This window comes from Bos grunniens, chromosome 24, assembly GCF_055505025.1.
Source record: "Bos grunniens cultivar Pamir isolate PY7600 chromosome 24, Bosgru_T2T1.0, whole genome shotgun sequence".
Classification (NCBI taxonomy): Eukaryota; Metazoa; Chordata; class Mammalia; order Artiodactyla; family Bovidae; genus Bos; species Bos grunniens.
The window spans coordinates 39,550,177-39,572,554 of record NC_141188.1 but is presented as its reverse complement, the minus strand read 5'-3'; the positions used below and the strand labels follow the sequence as shown (position 1 = coordinate 39,572,554).

The 22,378-nt window shown below is 43.5% G+C and overlaps 1 protein-coding gene and 1 long non-coding RNA gene across 7 annotated transcripts in view; one reads left to right on the top strand and one right to left on the bottom strand.

Moving 5' to 3' along the window:
- DLGAP1 (DLG associated protein 1) overlaps positions 1-22,378 on the top strand; it is a 793,561-nt gene that overhangs the window by 405,835 nt on the left and 365,348 nt on the right. The gene's annotated exons all lie outside the window — the stretch shown is intronic.
- Positions 21,044-22,378, bottom strand: part of LOC147346106 (uncharacterized) — a 39,691-nt gene continuing 38,356 nt past the window's right edge. For all 3 annotated transcript variants that reach the window (XR_015153937.1, XR_015153939.1, XR_015153938.1), the window contains one exon: positions 21,044-21,505. This is a non-coding gene — a long non-coding RNA (uncharacterized LOC147346106). The remainder of the gene's footprint in view (positions 21,506-22,378) is intronic.

Here is a 22,378-nt window from a genome sequence, read left to right as displayed (position 1 = left end):
GTATGAGATTGAGGCAAGATGTAGCTTTTCCTTTTAAGATGAAAGAACCTCTTAACCATGATTAAATGCTGATGGAAAGATACTGATGGAGAGTGAAGGGTTTAAGATACAAGAGAAGAAGAGGCGGAGATGAGGACCCAGGGAACTTATGCTTATGTTAGAGCAATTACAGCTCCCTCCTCTAAGCATCATCAAAGGAGGAAAGATGTGATGGAGTTAGGTACCATGTTCAGGGTAAGTGTTAGGAATATTTTCCAGTAAGTTATTTTACCAGTGAAGAGTAAGAGGTTAGGATGATTTGTTAGGAATGATTAACAAGTAGGCAGAAAGAATGTTCAAAACAGCTCCTGGGAGAACACGGGGGAGCGGTGACAAGGAGAACGTGGGCCTCCACTTGGCATCCGGTGTCCGGCGCAGCCGAGAGTTATACATTTATACTGGGACCAATCTGTACAGCTGGGTGATTTTCTCAGAAGCGCTCGACAGTCTAACTTACATAATGGAAATAAATAAACCCCCAATTTTTAAATAGCTTCACGTCATCTGAAGCCAAAAGTAGACTCAAAAATGCCTTAAGCCAAAATAACCAAGGACAGGTTTCAGAAAATGGAACAGAGTGACAACCACCACCATTACCTCTATGGAGTCATCATTCCTCAGTAACCAAGGAGGACTGAGCCCAGGACCTCAGTGGATACCAAAATCCACGGATGCTCAAAGCCCTTCTATCATATGGCATGGTATTTGCATAGAACCTATGCACATCCTCTCAGATAGTAAAGAATCTGCCTGCAATGCAGGAGGCCAGGGGTCGATCCTGGGTCAGGAAGATTCCCTGGAGAAGGGAGTGGCTACCCACTCCAGTGTTCTTGCCTGAGAATTCTGTAGACAGAGGGAGCCTGGCGGGCCACAGTCCATGGGGACGCAAAGAGTCAGACATGACTGAGTGACTAAGACTGTCACTTTATACACATCCTCTTGTATACTTTAAATCATCCTAGATTACTTATAATACCCAATATAACATAAATTATATGAAGATAGTTGCCAACAAATTCAAGTTTTGCTCTTGGAACTTTCTGGATTTTTTTAAGAATATTTTTGATCTGCGGTTGGCAGAACCCCAGACATGGAGGGCTGACTGCATTTGATGTCTTCTCCCTAGATACTGTCAGTCTCAGATGGAGCTTAGATGAATGACCCTTCCAGGTGACAGCCTGCCTCCCTCTTACCAGTGGTTCTCTAGGATCATCTGCAACGTGGACTGCTGATTCAGTTTCTAACTCAATAGATCTGGGGTGGGGGCTGCAATTTACATGTCTAATAAGTTCTGGGGTGCTGCTGAGGCTGGTGGTCGGACACCACATGTTGAGAACCACTGTTCTAAATCAGATATGTGTAGTGGTTAAAGCTGCCAGAGCTCCTGTGTTCAGGATCTACTTCTCATTCACTGCTGATTCTCTGGGTACCTACCACAGTGCCTGGCATGTCAGTGACACCCAGTAACTGCTCTGAGGAAGAGAGGCAAACCAGCATCATGAGAATGCCCTCCGTGAATGTGACTGGCACACTGCTCTGTGAATGCAGAGAGGCACTTTCACATACACAAAAGTATTAACTCATTGATACATCTCTGACAAAGGAATAAAATGCCAAGTTACTGACATACCTGAAGTTCCTAAACTAATAGCATTTATTTCAGAATCTGATCTTAGTGCCGTGTAAAGATAATAGAAGTCACCACTAACTAACTACAAGTGTGAGTGAGCACTAGTTACTCAGTCGTGTCCGATTCTTGGAGACCCCACGGACTGGAGTCCGCCAGGCTCATCTGTCCGTGAGTTCTCCAGGCGAGAATACTGGAGTGGATTGCCATTCCTTTCCCCAGGGGATCTTCCTGACCCAGGGATTGAATCCTGCATTGCAGGCAGATTCTTTATCATCTGAGCCACCAGAGAAGCCCCAACTTCAAATGTAGATCTTTCCAACTAGAAAATTTCACAAAATATAGTATTTGCTCCTTTACTCCTGTATGCAAGGCATCATATTTAGTACCTGGAGTAGGAAATGGCAACCCACTCCACTGTTCTTGCCTGAGAAATTCCACAGACAGAGGAGCCTGGTGAACTACAGTCCATGGGGTCACAAAGAGTCAGACATGACTGAACTCATATTTAGTACTATAGTCCCCACTTATGGAAAAGTCTTTAAAAAAAACTGGTGCCTAGCTACTGACAGAGCTAGGACCACAGTCTCTTAATTCACATGAAGTCACCACTGACCTGCGTCTTGCCAGGTCCCCTGGTCAGTCTTCGCATCTCAGTCAGCAGTTTGAACCAGCTAACTAGTCCTTTTTTAAGCCACTCTCTGCTCTAGGCTTTCTGCTGCTTGGTTTCCCTTCCGCTGCTTCCAGAAACTGTTGCCATCTTGTCCACTCCTGGACCCTGGAACATCAGAAGGATCCAGGCAGTTCTTGTCCTGACCATCCCACCCAGTCCCGGGGCTGTGGGCAATGCTAGAATGCCAAGGTCACCCTGCTCTGCCTCTGCAGCCCACACTTCCCTCATGGCTCCACACTCACTCATCCAGCTGCCAGCCTGGCATCTCCACTTGAATACCCAATGAGCATCTCAAACGTCAGAGGTTCAAACCAGAATCCTCATCTGCTTTAAACCTACTTGTCCTCAGTCTTAGTCCTTTCAGTAGATATCACCCCTGGGTATCAGTTATTCGGGCCAAAATTTTAGGCACCATCTTGGATTTGGTTGCTGTGCTGGCTTTCCACAAACCCCTTTGGTCAACTTTTGCTCCCACGGTTTTTCTGAACCAAATCCTTGGTACCGTCTCCCCTTTGGCAGCCACAGCGGAAACCACCTCCTCTCTTCCTTTAATCCATTTCAAGAGCTCCGTAACTTCCCACTCACCTCCACTGGTCCATTCTCCACTAAGCAAATGGAGTGATTTTGTCTTAATGTGAATCAGACTCTAACAATTCTCTGATTGTAACCTGCCAAAGGCTCCCCCACCACACACAAATACAAAAAAATCCAAGTCTCTTAAAATGACTATAGGATGCTACTTCCCTCCCCTCCCCTTCCACCACCACCCTACCCAGCCAGCCAACAGAATCTCAGCCACTCTGCCCTTCCTTCTTGAACATAACAAGCTTCTCCTAACTCTGGGCTTTCACCTTTTACAGCTGCTGTTCCCTCTGCCTGTGGTGTCTCCTTCCAACCCCTTTTCCTACCGATTCGCCAGAGTGGTTTTCCACCACCCCATCACTCTCTATCCCATTTTTTATTTCCTTCCAAGCACTTACTTTAAATTATTGAAATCATTGTTTATTTAAATATGTATCTGTATCTGGCAACTGGAATGTCAGCTCCAAGCAGGCAGGGATTTTGTCTTTTTCATCCCAGGTCATTTAGAACATTATTTAGAAGATTGTACACCACAAAAGCATGTTGAATTCATGAACTTTAAGTCTGTTCTCTTCTACAACACCATCCTGATGTCTCCTAAATGTATCAATATTATTTCATAATTTGATCATAGTCAACCCTAATATCAGCAAGATGAGTTGTTCCCAACTCCACACAAACTCCTTCTGGCTAGTATTTTTCAAATGTTACAAACAAGATCAGGTTTTTCATTCAGGTCCTCAAGAATATTCTAGATAGACTTCAACTTGAGAATTAATTGAAGTTCCCACACTGACTATATGCCCTCACTCAAAAACATTTGATGGTGATTATATGCTTTTTGGTGTCGTTCAGCATTTTGTGCTCTGAATTTAGGCCACAGAAAAGAAAGATACCATGCCTCAAGTTGTGTACAGAATTGTGGGGGGTTTTGTTCTGTGTTTCGGTTCTATTACTACAGCATTAAAAACAACAGGAATCTCCCTTTGTCTGGGTACTTGGGGTTTGAAATCTAAAGCAGAACTTGCGCTCTGTTTTAGATTTGGAATTAACCTAAATTTGGCTACACTTCCCACCACAAACAGTTAATTCTCTTAGTAGAATCTTTTTTTTTAATTGGATATACTTGCTTTACAACCGTGTGGTAGTTGCTGCTGTACAATGAAGTGAATCAGCTATGCATATACATACAGCCCCTCCCTCGGGAGCCTCCCTCCCACTCATCACACACCCGTCTAGGTCATCACAGAGCACCAAGCACATATTGTATATTAACACAAATATGTGGAATCCAGAAAAATGGTACAGATGAACCTGTTTGCAGAGACACACAGAGAGAATGGACATGTGAACACCAGTGGGTAAGGAGAGGGAGAGATGAACTGGGAGACTAGGATTGACATACACACGCCACCGTGGGCTGCTAGTGGGAAGCCGCTATATAGCTCAGGGAGCTCTTAGCTCTTATAAACCTGCAGGGGTAGAAGATTCATTCATCCCAATTAGACTATACTAGTTAAGACTCCCTCATTTTCATACCAAACCCCCTTTGTCCACAGGTTTGTACTTTCTTCCTCTATTTACATGCCACCTCTTAAAAACCCTTGCCTGATAAAAGCTTCCACTGGTTAAAGCAAACCTCATGCTCTGGCACCCCACTCCAGTACTCTTGCCTGGAAAATCCCATGGATGGAGGAACCTGGTAGGCTGCAGTCCATGGGGTCACTAAGAGTCGGACGTGACTGAGCGACTTCACTTTCACTTTTCACTTTCATGCATTGGAGAAGGAAATGGCAACCCACTCCAGTGTTCTTGCCTGGAGAATCCCATGGACAGAGGAGCCTGGTGGGCTGCCATCTATGGGGTCGCACAGAGTCGGACACGACTGAAGCAACTTAGCATGCTCTCGTAATTCCTAAAACACTAAGTGTATTGCTGAAACACTAAGTGTATTGAAAGCTACAACGCTTCCCTGGTAACTCAGCTGGTAAGGAATCTGCCTGCAATGCAGGAGACCCTGGTTCAATTCCTGGGTCAGGAAGATCCCCTGGAGAAGGGATAGGCTACCCACTCCAGTATTCTTGAGCTTCCCTGGTGGCTTAGATGGTAAAGAATGTGCCTGCAATGTGGGAGACCTGGGTCCAATCCCTGGGTTGGGAAGATCCCCTGGAGAAAGGAACAGCTACCCACTCCAGTATTCTTGCCTAGAGAATTCCATGGACAGAGGAGCCTGGCAGGCTACAGTCCACGGGGTCGCAGAGTCAGACACAACTGAGCAACCTCCACTTAGTTACACGAGTGTGCCCCTGAGAGCCTGCCTTGTACCTTTGCTGTGCTAGGTCTCAAGAGTATATAAACTGGTCATGGGTCCTTTTGCTAAAAATCCCTTTTGCTTCAAGACTCTTGCTCGTCAGCCTATTCTTCCCTGGTGGTTTTCCCAAAGAGCCAGCATTGAGGTGCGGCCCCCTGGGGGATTCATATACCACACTGAGGACCCCCATGTCTACTCCCAGGCCCCGTGCTCCTAGAGTTGCTCATGTTGTCATCTGCCTGTGGGGACGTGTGGATGCCCAGGAACACCTCATACACCACAGATCCAAAGCCAAGCTCATTATCTTCCTAACTTAAGTGGCAGGTCTACTCTGACTCCTTTTGTCCTGTATAACATCCCTATTCACACGATGGACAGGTCTATGGCCGACCACGGAAAACATTGAATTGTTTCCTTAGCTTCTACCCATAATAGACTGATTCCTGAATGACATAGATTCTACTAAAGATAGGACACCTCTGGCCTGACCTTTCCTTTCTACCCACACCACCACTTTTTCCTAAAGTAATTTATCTCACTCTTTAGTGTTTTTTGACAAGATTTGAGGATGGATGGGTATTCTACATACATACATATCTGAGAGTCATATTTTGACCTCCTCCTCCTAACTGTATCTAAGGAATGGCTCCTATGGCAATGGAGGTAGCCTTGTTGGGTGGAAATATGAGCCACACACACACATGCAATTTTACATTGTCTAGTATCCACATTGTAAGAGTGAAAAGAAACCAGTGACGTTAATTTTACAACTACATTCAATTTAAGCCAATGCATCTAAAATATTAAAAACTATAAATTACATTAAAAATTTTAATAGCTCACAATCCTTTTTCTTTGTTCAAAGTCTTCAAATTCAAGTGTCGATGGCCTCATGTGGCCAGTGGCTATTATATTCGATGACATTATTATAGGGGATGAGCTGGAGTGGGGCTAACATTTATAGGAATGGTTATATTAATACCTATAGCATCAGTGAGTGATAAGGCCATATATTAAGATACTGGCAATGAAAACAAAGAACCAATCCATAATCACACTGGAAAATATGAAGGGAGCAATCAGGAAAGAACTTATAAAGCTGACAGAATCAAACTGAGGATAAGACCACAGCCCAAATTAGGGGAAATGTTGGTCAAAGGGGAAAACTTGCAATAGTAAGCAAATAATTCCTGGAGATGTAACGCACAGAATCACGATTATAGCCAAACATCCTGTATTATACACCTGAATTGCTCGAGACCAGATCTTAAATGTTCTCACCACAAGACAATAAATGATCATTATCTGATGTGATAGAGGCATGAGCAAACACTAGGGTGGCAGTTATCTGAATATATAAGTGGGTCAAATCAAGCACATTGTACACCTTAAATTTACACAATGTTACATGTCAATCATATCTCAAGTCAAAACAAAACGTCATAGCCTAAAATACACACAGGAGAATGGACCTTCAAAAATGAAGTTTAAGGAAAATCCCAAGAGCTAGAGACACAGTTCCAGGCACTGGACAGGGCAGGTGAGTCAGTAATTAAGACAGAGCCTTGGGACGAGGAAGGTATGCAGAACATCTCATCTTCATTCATCAGAGCGTCACTGAGCCCAGGCAGCTGGACCCTCTCCTCCAAGCTAAATGGCTCAAGAACTGTTGTCTCAACTAAGTGAAAGCTTTTCTGCTCGTTTCTTTTTAAGAGAAACAGACTGGAACCTCGGGGAATTAAATGGGGCCAGTGAGGCTGGTGTCAGCCACAGGACAGGGCACTGAGGATGTATTTGGAGGTGGGGACTCTAACAGGAGAGGCCCCCAGGCTTGCTGCAGGTAAGGACCTATCCCTCTCACCCACCTTGCCCTCTCCACAATGATGGAAGGCAGACTGCTGAGATCAGAACTCACATTAAGGCAGAAAGTTAATAGGATTTCTTATTTCAGCTCAGGAAACTCAGTCTTCAATCCTGTCCTTGAATATAAGTGTGAACAGAAAACCAAGAATCATCAAACTTTGAAAGAAAACCCTTCAAAGAGAAACATCGAATGCAACAAATTGAAGAACTCACTCCAAGGAAACAGCGTCAATAGAAAACTAAGACAACTTGAAACATGAAAAGAAGATAATCCTCCTCCTCAAATCTTCAATGTTTAACAAAATTAGAACAAGCTACTATTTTTTAAATTCCTGGGAATTAACTATATGGTCAAAAAACAAATACACAGTTTAAAGATTGGAGAGCAGAAATGAATGTTCTGGAAGGGATCTCTAAAATATCATGTAAACAAATGTCAGGATGGGTAGAAGGGGATGAGTCAGGACATGTGGGAATAGGAAATAGAGCCCAATCTGAGACATCTGTCTAATAGAAGTTTTAGAAGAGCAGACACTGGAGGAAAGAAAATGCTGAGTGACTCTAAAGAAAACTTCGCTGTACTGAAGGACACAGCATGGTTCAGCTCCAGAATATTCAGATATAAATACATATGCATATGTAAAATCTTCAAGGCAGAGGGAGGGGGGACACAGATTAATTACAAGGGAGTGAGGAGCAGGTGGGCCAGACTTGTCATCAGTGACGCAGGGTCAGCACACTTAGGGCTGGCCTTCCAAGCATGGAGAGTTAATGAATAGCAGCTGGTGCCTCATTCATACTCAAAGTTAATGTGGGAAAACAGTGTACAGAGTAAACTTTACTAAATGAGGTCCTTTCTTAAAAAATAACTAGATTTATTTCGGCAAGTTAATCCAAGGAGGAGAAAGGGATAAGGGCATTAGAAATAATACTATAGGGAAAGTCTTACCACGAAGGTTTAAATGCCTACTTGTACATGATACAATAAAAAATAAAGGCTCAAAACTAAAATTCCCAGGTCTTTTCACAAAATCAATATTCTAGGGTATTATCTTGATTCCAAGGAGGATCAAAGTATTAGATGTCAGGTGTCACTATCACCAGGACAGCCTTTACTGTTTGTGACTCGGACTCTTAAGGATCTGCCCAATCACATCATCAATCCTCATCCTGTTCTGACCCCCAAGCAGCAGGGACCGCTGGCCCAGGCGCCCTGCTTTAGAAGATCCACCGTGGCCTTCCTCTGGCTATGCCCTCCACAGTAGCGTGAGGAGTCTGTGGGCTCCCCGAAATCACGCTTCCCATCACCCCGCCTGTAAACGACACTCCACGTACCTGGGAAGCTACAATTCCCAGCTGGGCCGCCCTGAACCAACCTCCGTGCCTGCCTAGCTCTTCCCCAGTTCTTCCCCGCCCCGGCTGACTGGGCACCAGTGCCCACACCCCTCCGAGGATGCAGCTCGCAGGGAGTGCAGGCTTTCAGCAGAGCCTGGAATCACATGCAGGCGCCCATGCACATCCCACTCACAGCACGGGACGCATCCAGGTGTGGGAAGAGAGATGGGCAAGGACCCTCATTTGTGTCCCTGTTCTAAGCCCCCAGAGTGTTAGGGACTGGGCTCCCCTCTACCTCAGCAGAGCAAAAAAGGCAGCGAAGGGAGAGACAGTTCAGTTGAGGAAGCAGTGGGGTTGAGAGCGGTGTTCGAGAAAACACCATCCTATTTGGCTGTCGGAGAGGGAAGAGATGAAAGTGCTCAGAGGTGTCGGGAGGTTTCCTGCACGAGGTTAAAAGTGGCCTGAGCACAGGTATGCTCATTACTGCACATGGCACAGGAGGGAGGCCCACACGATTTCTTTCCTCCACTGGCTGCACGACCCCCGCCGTAACCTCCTCCCTCCCTCCCATCTCTTTCTCTGTGGTCTGTGCACAGCTTGGCCTCTTCGGCCGTTGCCCTCAGGGGCCCAGAATGATGACGCTAGTCCTGAGGGATGTTCTTAGACAATGATGTCCAGAGGCAGGAAAAAAGCCAGCCTGTCTTGGGGTCCCTTCTATAGAGTCTGAAAGGTTCCTAAAATCTGCCCCCCCACCCCCTCCCCCCCCCCCGATCTCACCTGCCAGAACCCACCACTGGCCAGAAAAAGTGTCTTTCCCCTTGGCCAGCACTGATTCCAGGTGGCCCTGAAGCACAGGCCACCAGGACACTGAACCAAACCAAGGCTCTGTCAGCCAGGAGAAGGGGGTGTGGCTCCTGGGGGAGAAGGCTAGAGGGCCAAGGACTGACACTTATAGCGGGGAGTCTGCAAGTAGAATCCCCAGACCCACAGCATCACCTGGAAACTGATTAGAAATACAAATTCTCCCACTTCACCCCATACCTCTGAAATCTACATCTGTGGGAGTGGGCCCAGCAATATGGTAACTGGGGTTCCCAGACAATGAAATTTTTTCCATGTTTGCACTCAGGTTTGAGAATCATGGCCTGTGCCCCCCACACCCCTCACTATCAGGATGAATCTGCAAAGCAGAAGGAAGAGGGGAACGAGCATGTATCTGTGAAAACCATCCAGGCAGGAAGGAGAGAGTTGTTGGCAGCATCTAAGGCAGTGAAGAGGCCTGGGTTTTACTTAGAGAGAGCTTAGGAGGACAGGAAATGGATCAACTGAACTCAAAGCAGCGACACTGCAAGCAAAGGGCTTAAGGGAGGCCTGTGCAGCTTAAAGGCAGAGGGAAAAAATCCAGTGCAAAACTGAAGACACAGGAAATGAAGTAATCCTCAGGCAAGGACTTACCCGGGGACAAGAAGGGAGAGAAATCAATGCCATGTGCTTCAACACCTAAACTGCTTGACAAGTGCGACTGTTGAGCGTTTGGGATGCGGCTCATCTGAATTGAAATCTGCCATCGACATAAAACGCCCTCTACCCAAGCCTCAGATAAAAAGAGAAAATAGATGATAACCCCTCAGTAATTTTATACTGATTACTTGTCAAAAGCATAATGCTTTTTGATAGATGGTTTTAAATGTAGTCTCAAAATTAATTGCCCTTCTTTTTCTTTCTTAATGAGGCTAGTGAAATTTTCACTTGCATTTGTGGCTCACATACTGTTTCTGATGGAGAAGTCTGGTCTAGAGTGAAAGAAAGTCTAATACGTTTGAAAAAAAGAGCGTAGAAATGTCAGGTCAACATAAGGATCTAAGGAAAATACCACGTGCAGTTGTTTCAAGATTCTCCTCGTATTAAATTACGTCTTACAATATTGAGAGGAAAAACGTTTCTGCCCCTTAAAAAGAAAAAGAAAACAAACAAACAAACCCTAAGGAGGTTATAAAGATACAGAAGTTAACCAATAAAAGACGGGCTACTTATTTAAATCTGTCAAGGAAGAGATGAGTTCATTGAATGAGGATATAATTTGTTGATGAAATTTCTTCCATGTTTGCAAGAAGTCTCCAACTAGTAGGTTGAGCTAAACTACTGGTGGATAAAGGAAGGAAAAAGACCAACCATCATCCCTGGCTTTTTTGGGTTCATGCTCAAGCAGAAAGATCAAGGTGTAAGAATGAGATGTCCAGCAGTCTTCTGTGTGATGTTGTAGGTGAGTCTATCTCAGAAATGCCTCAAATGTCTATGAGGACTTGGGAGTCCTTAGGGACCTAGGGAGGGTCTGGAACTAGTGACTCCGGCAAATGGGAGGACAGTGGTCACTGGGCGCTTTTTAAAAGGCAGCTTATTGCCCTCTGCATAGGTGTCACTCAGAAACTTCCTCTCGATGCTTGGAGGGCACACAGGACAGAGAAAAGATGCTGCAGAAAATAGGCTATTTATAACTCCATATTCTCAAATTTCACAGAACCTTCAAAAGCTTTTATCCCCAATAAGATTAAAGTACAGCAATATGGATGGACCTAGAGATTGTCCTGCTAAGTGAAGTAAGTCAGACAATATCATGTATGATGATATCACTTAAATATCATATGCTATCACTACAAAAAAGATACACATGAACTTATTTAAAAACAAAAGTAGACTCACAGACATAGGAAAAAAAAAAAACAGTTACCGAAGGAGGCAGCCGGGGGTGAAGGGATAAGTTGGGAATTTGAGATGAACAAATACACGCTACTATACATAAAACGGGCTTCCCAGGTGGCGCTAGTGGGGAAGAACCCACCTGCCAATGTAGGAGATGCGGGTAAGAGACACAGGTTCTACTCCTGGGTTGCGAAGGTCCCCTGGAGAAGGGAATGGCTACCCACTCCAGTATTCTTGCTGGAGAATCTCATGGACCATGGACAGAGGAGCCTGGCGAGCTACAGTCTATAGGGTCACAAAGAGTCAGACGCAACTGAAGTAACTTCACACGCATGACGTATATAAAATAGGTAAGCAACCAGGACCTACTGTATAGCACAGGGAACTATATTCAGTATCTTGAGAAAGCCTATGATGGAAAGGAATCTGAAAAAAAATGTGTTTATATAGATACGTATACATAGGTAATGAATCACTTTGCTGTACGTGTGCCAAATTGTAAATCACCTATTAAAAAAAAAGGATTAAGCTGTTATAAACTTTCTGTTTCTCAAATTGTGAACTCTGTTTATCTCCTTTTTCTCAATCTTCATGTGTTTTCTTGGCCGATCCTAAGTACTTGACTTGGCTAAGAAACTACTTCCTGCTCATTCTGTAGTATTTTTTTTCTTCTGCCATATTGTATTTTCTCTTATTTTCTTTTAATAGTAGCCTTGAAGTTTCCACTACAACACCAGACTGTAGTTCTCCTCTTTGGTCCTCTGTCTCGAGAGCTCCATCTGCGTTGGTATCCTTGGACTTGTCTGGAGACAAGTTACTACAAGACAACTGAAACAGTGTTCTTGCCTAGAAAACCCCATGGACAAAGGAGCCTGGTGGGTTATAGTCCATGGGGTTGCAAAGAGTCGGACATGACTCAGTGACTAACACACACACGTGTGCACGCGCGCACACACACACTAGCAATTTACAGACCCTCTGAGGATTTCCTAATCTCATATTTATCATTATCTTAAAAAGTTCTTCACATGTTTCTCAAAGACAATTCTGAGACTTTCCATTTACTTAAACACAGTGCTGTGGAACTAGAGAGATAAGTCAAATAACTTTTTGCTTTAAAATCATTAAGTGTGACTGGAATTTTCTAGTGTGAAATAGTTTTCTTACTTTACTTATTAAAACATTGTTCAACTTGCATTGAAGTACGTTCACTGCTTGATCATCCTGTTAATCATCTTCATGTCAGTTAAAATAAAATCTGTTCACACCACTTAACATCAAATATCATATTTTGACAGTTTGATATCAGAGGCTTCTGAACAGGGATTGTGCCCTGCGGGGCCCTGAACGGCCTCACATAAACATGACTGTAATTTATGATGAGAAAGGAAATGTTTTTAAGATAATATTTTTGGGGGAAGAGAGCTTAATTCTAAAATATGTTTGACCTTTCAGTTCTCTTCGGTTTTTATCTTTTCAACATTTGACCATTTCCTTCCTTTTACAGTAAAATACGCATGCATTTGCAAATGATAAACCACTGCCTATAACCTTCATACACTGAGAAAATATATATATATACCTAATGTTGAGGGCAAGAGATGAAGTGTCTTCTCAAAATAATAATGGTAAAAGAGTTTTCTGTCTTCAGTACAGTCTGACAGAGATAGAGATAAAAGGGCCCAAGCAAAAAGTCTTGGGTGAAAGAATTTCATCTAAGCCATAGAGTCCAGTCCCTTCAGCCGTTTCTTTCCATCTAACTAGAGCCTAGTTCTAGACGCTGGGGGCTGTGCCTGGCCTGACTCAGCAGTGGAACCAGCAGGCCAGCCATGGTTCCATGATGTAATGATGAGCACTCTTGACTCTGAATCCAGCGATCCAAGTTCAAGATTCAGAGAGCCTAGCTAGATGCATCACCAACTCAATGGACATGAGTTTGAGCAAACTCTAGGAGATGATGGGGGACAGGGAAGCCTGGCATGCTGCCGTCCATAGGGTCACAAAGAGTTGGACATGACTTAGTGACTGAACAACAACAACAAGAGCCTCAGTTCAGTTCAGTCGCGTCCAACTTCTTGTGACCCCATGGACTGCAGCATGCCAGGCTTCACTGTCCATCACCACCTCCTGGAGTTTACTCAAACTCATATCCATTGAGTCGGTGATTCCATCCAACCATCTCATCCTGTGTCATCCCCTTCTCCTCCCACCTTCAATCTTTCCCAGCATCGGGGCAAGCTATAAAGGGAAGGCGCAGAGCTTCCATGCCCCCTACAGGCATGTGTTTTCCAGCCCAGAAGCTCTCCAAACCCCGTCTTTTGGGGGTTATATGAGTGCTTTGTTACATAGGCACAGTTGATTAAAACATTGTCCACTGGTGACTGAACTCAGCCTCTAGCCATCTCCCCTCCCCAGAGGTCAAGGAGGTGCTAGTGAAGGTTCCAACCCTACAAGGTCATGGTTGGTTTCCCTGCCAACCAGCCTCCATCCTCAGTTGTGGTCCAAATAGGCACCTTATTAACATAACAAAAGACCCTTGGTAGCTCTCTTCTCTTAGGAAATTCCAAGAGCTTTGAAAGCTCTGTGCCAGAAAACAGGGATGAAATATACATTTCAAATATACTTTTCTCATTTCTCTAAAAGCTTAGTGTGTGTGTGTATGTGTTATACTGATTGAAATATCAGACATCATTTAAGCATCAGTACCTCAATGGTTAAAATATTTCCATTTGGAAAATTTCAAGTAGAACCCTGGTGAGAGAGTCAATTTCTAGGTAGGTTGATAAAAAGTCCAGGATCCCTGAGGAGGATAGAGGGGTCTGGAGTTCTCAAGGAAGAGAAAAGGACAAACCCTTTTTTCCTACATTACTTTATCTTAGTCAATATAACAAAGTATCCTGCTTGAGAACTTTTCTCCTTCTTGAGAACTTTCTCAACTAATCTTAAAATGTATATTATGGGAGTGGGTCTAGTAGATCTTTCTATTGTTAGTTCTAATCCTGTTATCTTAAAATGTATATTGTGGGAGTGGGTCCCCTAAGACCTTTAGAACCTTGAGACATTCTTTCGATTTACTATAATAACCAATTTAAAAAGTATATAGCTCTCTTGATGAGGCACTCTCCATCCCCCTTCTGATGTCTATTTCAGAAGCTTTTCCTGTCCCTTTTTCACATTAATAAAACTGCTACACAAAAGCTCTTGAGTGATCAAGCCTGGTCCCTGATCCTGGATCCGACATCATTCACTGTGAGCTATCACTGGGACATACCATTGCAGGAGCTAAGGAAGTCTAAAGGATTGTTTACTCAAAAATCTGAGCTAAAGCAGTTTCTTAAGACTTCTAATTTTTTCAAGAATTAGTTTATTTTCTATGCTGTATATTTGGTTTATAACTAATCAACTTGGAGAGCACCTTCGGTCTCCTAAGAGCTGAACGTAGAACCTAACCCTGGTAGAAACTCAGTTCCCTGGTGGCTTAGTGGTAAAGAATCTGCCTGCCAATGCAGAGACGTAAGAGATGAGGGTTCTATCCCTGGGTTGGAAAGATCCCCCAGAGAAAGAAATGGCAACCCACTCCAGTACTCTTGCCCAGAGAATCCCATGGACAGAGGAGCCTAGTGGGCTACAGTCTGTGGAGTCACAAAGGTTCAGACATGACTTAGCAACTAAACAACAACAAAATACATAGATGAATTATTCCATCATTAAGTAGGCAAAGAACCCCAGACATCAATAGAGGAACATGTCACAATCTGTCTTGAATGGTTTAGAGAGATTCAAGTGCTTATTTACTTATCATAAACTCTCTCTTACCTGTAATTTTATTTCCTTGCTTATGATTCTGTGGCAATGAAGATAAATTGCTCTGCATCCTCCAACATTGTTTGTATACTTAAAGATAATATTATTCACCTGATAACCATCTTTCTTTATGTAAGACAGTCTCAGTGAAGTTTGATAAATGAATATATGTTTATTTAAGTGATCACTATTAATTTAGCCTCTTTTCTGTGAACATTTGCCATGGTTCTGTTTCTAATTTCAGCACACTCTTTTGCATCACCTCTCGCCCGGCTCAGTCAGTTGAAGCACAAGGCTCATGGGATCAAGGCTGCAGGTTGAAGCTCAGCCAGGTCACTCTGGGAAAACAAACCCCTTGCAATGGTCAGAAGCCACCCAGGTATTTCTGTTTAGGTAACTGGTTAATGAGTATCACAAGGGGAACTAGTCAGCAGTGTGATGTTAACTCAGAACAGCCTTTGCACCAAAGGAAAACCTGGTCCGAGGCTGTAGGTAGGCTTGATCACATTAACAGAAAACCATGATTTGCTTCCCTGGTGGCTCAGATGGTAAAGCGTCTGCCTGCAGCGCGGGAGACCCAGGTTCAATCCCTGGGTTGGGAAGATCCCCTGGGGAAGGAAATGGCAACCCACTCCAGTACTCTTGCCTGGAAAATTCCACGGACTGAGAAACCTGGTAGGCTACAGTCCACGGGGTTGCGGAGAGTCGGACACGACTGAGCAACTTCACTTTCACTTTCTAAAGAGCCAGGTGGCACTAGTGATAAAGAGCCCACCTACCAGCGGAGGAGACTTAAGAGCCGAGGGTTCCATCCCTGGGTCAGGAAGATCCCCTGGAGGAGGGCATGGCTACCCACTCCAGTACTCTTGCCTGGAGAATTCCATGGACAGAGGAGCCTGGTGGGCTACAGTCCATGGTGTTGCAAAGACTCAGACATGACTGAAGCAACTTAGCACACATGTCAAAGAGCCAGGGGATTTAAAGAAAAATTCATTGATATTTTTTCATCTAGGATTTAAAAAATAAAAGCAGTAAAAATCATCCCTGAAAGGGGAAATGCTTTTTTTCCTCCCAAGTTCTGATCTGAATTGAAGGTCAAATGCTCCATAGATGGGGCATCTTGAAAACCAGCTAATCACTAACAAGAATGTATCAATTATATGCCATTGGGAACTGTCTCCCTGCTCCATAGATGGGGCATCTTGAAAACCAGCTAATCACTAACAAGAATGTATCAATTATATGCCATTGGGAACTGTCTCCCTCTAGTATAGCAATTTCTACCATCCTGCATTTCCCATAAAATATCTTGATAATTGTGATAACGTGAGTCTTCAAGAAAATTAACATTTAGTTAATCAGTCAACTTTTCTCCTTTGAAAACCAAAGAGATTTTGGAATTACAAAAGATTTTAGTGGATAGATTTAAAATTAAGGTCAGAGCGCTTCCGTGGTGGCACTGTGGATATAAGAATCCACCTGCCAATGCAGGAGACACGGGTTCGATCCCTGATCTGGGAAGATCCCACATCCCACTAAGTCTGTGCACCACAGCTATTGAGCCTCTGCACCTAAAACCCAGGAGCTGCAACTGCTGAAGCCCGGATGCCCTAGAGCCAGGGCTCCACGATGAGAAACCACCGAACGAGACCACAGCAACTAGAGAAGCCTCTGCTTGCCACAACTAAAGAAAATCCCGCACAAAGCAATGAAGACCCAACATAGCCAAAAATAAGTAAATAAAAAGAATGTTAAAGTCAGAGAGTTAGATCAAACAGTAAATCAGTAAACAGCAGAAAAGTGAAGATAAAGAACCCGCGTACCAGTTTCAACATATTTGACAGCTACTTTCCAAAAGTTTCCTAATATATTCATCAAAAGACACGCTTCACAGAAAAATTTTAAAGTCAACCATTTGAGAATTCTATCAACTGAAGTGTATCAGATGTCTGTTTCTACTATATTACAGTGATGTCCTCCTCCAGAAATATTATGTATGTATGCCTGTGTGTGCATTTGACACTTTTGAGTGCTGAAATTAAAAACTACTTTGACAAAACTACTGTTCGTCACATTCTAATTCCCTTATTTTGTTCTAGAATATTAATACTTGAATGAGCTCCAGACAAATGCCATTAGGCCTGAAGCATCGGGCACCCGTGTAGAAACAAGATCACCTTTCTTCAGTCGCTGCTTACGGTCTGCTGACCCAAAACTACTTGATTTTTTTCTGGGTTGTTTTCTGTTTTTGTTTTTGGTTTTTTTTTTTTTTTTTGCGAATTAAGTTTTAGTGGGGACAAAATACGGACTGCAGCCTGGGTGACAGCACCCTTGATTTTTTTGTTTTAGTATGAAGGGCAGATAAGGTAACTTCGTACTTGAGTGACTAGCCTTCATGTGCTGCTGTTCGAGGCACAGTTTCTCACTTTTTCTTCCCTGCCTCACGTTTCGATTCCCCTCCAGTCTGTCCGTTCCTTGAGTGTGGATTACTGTCATCACACGTAGTAATTCACCTTGATATATCTGGGCTTTTCTTTTAAAACGCTGACCTATCGAAACCCTCCGTTTTATTATAATACTATAATTAGGAAAACACAAGGAACAAACAGCCCCTTTTGAGGACTGGTAGGGGTGACATCAACTGAAGCGACTTAGCAGCAGCAGCAGCAGCTGAGTGACATCATTGGCCAGGTGAATTTGCCTCAGGCTAGGACAAATGCAAGCAGAGGTCAGAAGAATCACTTTAAGAAGTTGGGGCCAGTTCCTTTGCTGTCCCTAGTTCCTAAGTTTGGAATTTCTGTGCCTCTCTATTCTCATTCACTCCCTCAGTTGGCTTGCATTAAGTCCTGATGCTCACCCACTAGGAAAATAAAAACCAACAATAGCAGAAATGGTCCCTGCCTTCACAGGGCTTTCTATGCTTTCTGATCGGACAATTCAGCCAGCTGAAGTGGGCTTAAGTGTGATGCGCAGCTGAAGGTAGGCAGGGTCTCTGTGACTTGACTGTGACAGAAAGTATTTGGTTCCATGAGGAGGTGCCAACTGACCCCCTGTTTGAAGGATGAGAGGAGTTAACTAGGCAGGCAAAGAATATCGTTGAATGATGAAATATTGACTTCTGCCTCTTTTTTGGAGTTCCTGTCCTGTTAGGTTTATTAGCCAGTCCTGTAAGATTATGAGGGCTGCTCAAGCAATTGTACGCTGAGTCATAGGCAATAGAGCCCTGATCAGCTTGTTCCTGCACATGGAGATATTTAATTGGTAGCTTGAAAAATCTTTGCATAACGTGAACTTCTCACTCTGACTTTGGATCTCTGATATTGTTTTAAACCTGCATCCCTTCTAATGTTTCTCCTAGCATATATTAATACCATCTGTGTGTTAGGAGTTAAATAAATGATTTTGTTTTCCTTAAAGAAAACAAAATATCATGTGGACTACAGACTGTGTAGACAGGTGCTCCTCAGTAAGATACATTTTTTCCAATGTGATTTATGGTACTATTTAGACTAATTATTACTAACACTTCACCCATCCTTTAAATGATCTTCTTAGAATAACAGATTTCTTTTTGAGAACAAAGAATAAACTAGTGTTTATGCCAAAGGTTTTATCTATGTGATATTCAGTGCAAACAATTACATATTATATTAGGTCAACCACATGCAGTCAGTTCAGCATGACATAACTCAGATGATGATGTATAAAGAAAATCAACCCTGAATATTCATTGGAAGGACGGATTCTGAAGCTGAAGCTCCAATACTTTGACCCTCTCATGTGAAGAGCTGACTCATTGGAAAAGGCCCTGGTGCTGGGAAAGGCTGAAGGTAAAAGGAGAAGGGGGCAGCAGAGGATGAGATGGTTGGATGACATCACCGACTCAATGGACATGAATTTGAACAAACTCCAGGAGATAGTGAAGGGCAGGGGAGCCTGGCATGCTGCCATCCACGTGGTCACAGAGAGTCAAACACAACTTAGTGGCTAAAGAACAACAATGTAGGGAAAAGAGCATTGTTTAATAAAGAAAGAATATTCTGACCATAGAGTAAGATGATGGAGCTGTAACAGCCAGAGTCCTGTGAGGAAAGCAGAACCCATGCCACATGATTCAATAGTGGTCGGTTAATATAGGGAATTGGTTAGATGGTGGCAAGAGCTGAAAAACACCATAGCAACAGGAAACCTACACCACTATGGAGCTGGGGCTGCTGCTGCTGCTGCTAAGTCACTTCAGTCATGTCCAATTCTGTGCGACCCCATAGATGGCAGCCCACCAGGCTCGCCCATACACAAAAGATGTATAACCAGAACCCAAAGCCAGAGCTGCGTCGCTTCTACAATAACCGAGGTCACAGCAGCAGAGACAGAGAAATACCCTGATTTCGCCCTTCAGTATCTTACCAAGTTTCCCACCAACCCAACCTAACTCAAAACCAGTTGCAGGAAAGGATGGGCATGGAGTTTGCCACTAGCCTCGTGATGCAGAGCAGGGGAGGGACAGACAGATGACTGGCTCAGAGCTACGAGGTGATGCTTCTTTTTCTTAACCTTTTCTCTGAAACCATCTTTTCTCAGAGCCACTTTTATCTGTTCCTTACCGAATGTGTTATTTTTTCCTTCTATACTTTCACCAATGTAGGCGTCAGTGCTTGGCTAGTCCCATGTTTAAAAAAAAAAGAAAACACCAAACCAACTAGATTTACTCATCTGCAGTGCTTGAAAAGCCAGGCTAGAGGCATAGTCAGGCAATGTAGAAGTGCAAAGTACAAAGAAGGAATTCTGTGAAACTAACAGCAGCGGGGGACTGGGCAACTAGTCTGTGCGTGTGTGCGTGTATGTACACTCAGTCACTCAGTTGTGTCTGACTGTTTGCAGCCCCATGGACTGTGAGCCCCCAGGCTCTTCTGACCATGGAATTTCCCAGGCAAGAATACTGGAACGGGTTGCCATTTCCTACTCCCGGGGACCTTGTCTCCTCCATCTCCTACACTGGCAGGCAGAATTTCTACCACTGCACCACCTAGGAAGCCCAACTAGTCTGTGCGTTTAGTCACTCAGTCGTGTCTGACTCTTTGCAACCCCATGGACTGTATAGCCCACCAGGCTCCTCTGTCCATGGGGATTCTCCAGGCAAGAACACTAGAGTGGGTTGCCATGCCCTCCTCCCACCCAAAGTGTACAGACTGAAATGTAGTGGTTATGATGGGGAAAATGGTGGGTTTAGGGATTGAGGGTGGGGGGGCAGGTGTGGAGCATGGCGGCCCAACCCTCCCACCCTCAACCCTGCCTTCTCTATTGTTGAGATCCATTCAAGAAATCAAACACAGAGCTTTATCCCATTCATCATGTAAAGCTGCCCCCTAACAATATCAAGAACTTAGTGGAAAATCTTATAAATTCATCTACAAATTAAGGGAGGAAGTTCCAAAAGCATCATGGTTTTAAATGAAATGAGACAAATGTGATTAATTGTTTCATTGAATCAAAACTTGGTGTTAATTTTAGCAGTGACTCAGATCATTTCTGGCATCCTCTATTAGCAGCAAGTCAAAACCTTTAATTATGAGTCACTTTAGTCCACAGAGAAAATGATAGGACTTTTCCAAAAAGGTTTTCGTCGGTTAGAGGCCAAAATTAATTTTAATACTTGATAATTTTCTTCAGAGGAACTACTCTTTTAAGATTTAGGGGTGTTGGTGGTGTGTTTGTTTCAGATTTGGAAAATTCCCAGAAAAAAAATCTTCTTACTGATATGATAATGTAAACAATCTGATCAAGTAATAAAATATAATTATAGTTGGTCAAATCTGTTTTGAATTGGCTTGGGAGACAACTTAATTTCTTAATGTTTGACTTTATAGGGGAGCTGTAGATTTTTTAATTTTTGTTTTATGTTAGAGTCTAGTTGATTTACAGTGTTGTTTCAGGTGTGCAACAAAGTAATTCAGTTATACATATGTCCACTGTTTTTCGTATTCTTTTCCCATATAGGTTATTACAGAATCTTGAGTAGAGTTTCCTATGCCATACAAATGTTGATTTCTCTTAATTGACACCTGTTGCTATGGAAACCATACCATTGACACATGAGTCAAGGCCCTGGAGTGATCCGGTTTAATAAACAATACGAAGCACAGAGAACAAATGCACCAAACCATAGACTTCTTGCCTCATAACTCCCTCCAATATTGTCAAATTGAGCTAAACCACAGGTGCCCTGCCATCTGAGACAGCAGTGGAGAATAAGGAGGCTTTTATGGGAGAAACTCATCATTTTTGATCCTTTTAAAATTGTCTGTGCTACTAGAAGATTTAAGAAATGAACGGGGAATAAGGTAATCGAAGCTGTGAAACCCCTAATCAGACAAATGGTGATAGCCAGTTCACCTGCTGTAGCTTTCCGCCAGCACCAAAACCACCACTGGGCATCCTTGAGATCAGAGTTTGGGGATGCAGTTTCCTAGATGGGTATCCAAGGGCATCATCCCCAGTCTTGGCTTCTCTAATAATTTTCATCCACAGTGATTCTCAATGTGCCGTCTAAAATGATCTTGGGCATCTGTTCCTGGAAATGTACATTAATACTTTCATTATATTGGAAGGAAAACTCATTACTTGAAACTATTGCTTTACAGAAAATATGAACTCTCAAAATCCCATAAGAAGATGCTCTTATGTTTCTTTCATATGAAAGGTACTCAGCAAGCATATTTAAGAATTCTTGGTGGTGGTTCTTTTCTCTTTGAAAAAAAATTTACTTTGACCTTCACTTTCACCTTTTATGTATCTACTTAAAAGTTAGAACCAACCGTACTGCTCATGGTACTTCCAAGCCCTACATCCTGCCCCCAACTACACTATCTTTTAAGTATTATTATATGTTCCCAAACTATGAGGCATGGAGAGTGGTATATGTCTGCTGCTTCAGGATGCATCTGTCTTATCAGATGGTTCATACTTTGGCTGGCAAGTCCTGCTTTCTTCCTCAATCACATTATTGCTGCTGCTAAGTCGCTTCAGTCGTGTCCAACTCTGTGCGACCCCATAGATGGCAGCCCACCAGGCTCCCCCGTCCCTGGGATTCTCCAGGCAAGAATACTGGGGTGGGTTGCCATTTCCTTCTCCAATGCATGAAAGTGAAAAGTGAAAGAAGTCACTCAGTCGTGTCCGACTCTTAGTGACCCCATGGACTGCAGCCTACCAGGCTCCTCCGTCCATGGGATTTTCCAGGCAAGAGTACTGGAGTGGGGTGCCATTGCCTTCTCCAAATCACGTTATTAGATAGTGGTAAAGAACCTGCCTGCCAATGCAGGAGATTTAAGAGATATGGATTCGACCACTGGGTGGGGAAGATCCCCTGGAGAAGGAAATGGCATCCTGCTCCAGTATCCTTGCCTGGGAAATCCCATAGAGGGAGGTGCCTGGAGGGCTGCAGTCC